This window comes from Nannospalax galili, unplaced genomic scaffold (assembly GCF_000622305.1).
Source record: "Nannospalax galili isolate Female #2095 unplaced genomic scaffold, S.galili_v1.0 scaffold1119, whole genome shotgun sequence".
In the NCBI taxonomy this organism is placed as follows: Eukaryota; Metazoa; Chordata; class Mammalia; order Rodentia; family Spalacidae; genus Nannospalax; species Nannospalax galili.
This window is the reverse complement of record NW_008343597.1, coordinates 2,664,452-2,666,709: the sequence shown is the minus strand read 5'-3', so window position 1 is coordinate 2,666,709 and position 2,258 is coordinate 2,664,452.

Here is a 2,258-nt window from a genome sequence, read left to right as displayed (position 1 = left end):
ATTGAGACATTCTACTTCCTCTGTATACATTATTCCTTTAAGTATCTTCAGCAGTGTCACCTGGTGGTCATGAACTGCCTTCTTTTATGTTTGTCTTGAAATGTCCTTATTTCTCCACCAGTGGTAAAAGGTAATTTTGTTCAATGTAACAATCTTGGTTGGCAGTTACCTATTTCCAGGACTTGAAATACCTTATTCGTGCTTTGAGGACTGCCAATGAGAGATATGATGTTACTCAGATACTTTTGACTTTTGCATATGTGCGTGTATCACCCTGATAGCTTAATGTCATTCATTTGCCTTGTGTTTTTGACATCTTGACTACAATAGCTCATAGAGAGCTATTTTCTGGTCATATCTATCTTGGGTTTGAAATGCCTCTTGTTTTTGTTTTCTAGATTTTGGAAATTTTCTGCCATAATTCCATTGAATGGAGCCTCTGTGTCATCCGTGTTTGTCTCCTCTCTCTCTTCTCGTCTCTGACTCTCTCTTTGTTGGGTTTCATCGCGGGATCGGCTCCCAGAAGTCTTGTTCATCACGGCATGCTCGTATGTTCCCTTTTCCCTGTTGATGCTTGAGTGCAGCATGTGTCCCCTCTGTCTCTGACTGATGTTCTTTCTTCTGTTTGGTCGAGTCTATTGGTGATGATTTCCACTGATTTTTGATTCATTATGTTTTTTTTCCTTTTTCAACATTTAGTTTCTATTTGTTTCTTTAAAAAACATCTCAATTTCCTTGCTAGATTTTTTTTCCCCTCTGCTGACATTTTATCCACATTGCTGAGTTCATCATAACACTGTGGTCGTTTTCCTCTTTGTAGATGGGTTTCCAGATCATCTGCTTCTCTTCTCTTTCAGGTGATTGATCATTTTAACAGAAATCTTTTAAAGTCTCCATCTGACATGTATCTATTTCAGTATCTTTGAGTCTCTAGTTCAGTTATGGACTTTTGGAAGAGCACTGTTACCTCATTTCCTCTTGTGCCCTGCGATGCTCTGCTGTGATTTCTGTATCTGTTGGTCTGGGTATCTCTTCCTGTCTGGAGTGTGTGGTCTTATCAATCATCCTACACTTGAAGGCTCAAGTCCAACATCACTCCAGGAGGAAAAAACAAACTTCCACAGCAGCAAGAACACCAAGCCATAAAAGATATAGAACTGTCCAGGTAGGTGGCTCCAGAATTTGATCCACCTCTGGCCTCGGGCTCAGAACTATCAAAAACCAAGATTTTTCTCAGTTGACTAGATCACTTCCAGAGCACTGACGGTGAGGCTATTGATCCCTATGTACTTCCCAGCCCGAGCAGATTATTCTATCTGTATCTTTGACTCAGGGTACAACCCACTTGCTCTCCGCACCTGCCACTCTGGCCCCACCCCCACCTTGTGGCTAAAGCTAAATTGAGGCTTCTGGACTGGTCGTTGTTCCCTAATCATAGTCCCCCACACTGAGTAGCACAGTTCCTTTTAAAATTATATTTATATATTATTATTATTATTATTGTGGGGAGGTGTGCTTCAGCAAGCGTGAGGATCTCATGGACAGTCTGCTCTCTCCTTCTACCATGTTTGTCCTGAGGATTGAACTCAGATCATCAGCCTTGGTGGCAAGTGCCTTTTACCACAGAGCCATCTCACTGGTCAGGTAGCACAGTTTTTAACAATAGATTCTCTTTAGTTAGTACCTGTTTTGTCCTCTGAGCCATACAGTATGGTAAAATGGGATTTCTCTCCACCACTGGCCTGTGGGGACGAGGAACGAATCTCTGTCCCACCAATCCCCACACTGGTTCCAGGCTTGTTATTGCTGTAGACTTGTCTGAAGGTAGGGCTGCCTTCTGCCTGCACTGCCTTTTACAAGTTACATCTGTGCTACCCCTAACTTCCCAGGGGGATAACTGCATGGCTGAGGCTGAGGCTGTTAGGGTTACTTCTCAGAGCACTCTCTCTCTCTGTCTCTCTCTGTCTCTCTCTGTCTCTCTCTTGCTCTCGCTCTCTCCCTGCTCTCTCCAGGTGTCCTTTAGCTTCCTTCATAGATTCCTGAAGCTCTTCCTCTCTTTGGGATAAAGTCTAATTTTTCCTTATTTTTACATGTCTTCACCTGCTCACACAAGGGCATTTCAGGTCTTTATTTTTATCTAGAAGTCTTCAGTTTACAAATTTTTTTTTTTAAAAAGTGTTCTGGAATTATTGGAGATATATCATTGAATTTATGATACACTTTTAGTAAATTAAAGCTCTCAAATCTTCTAGCACATT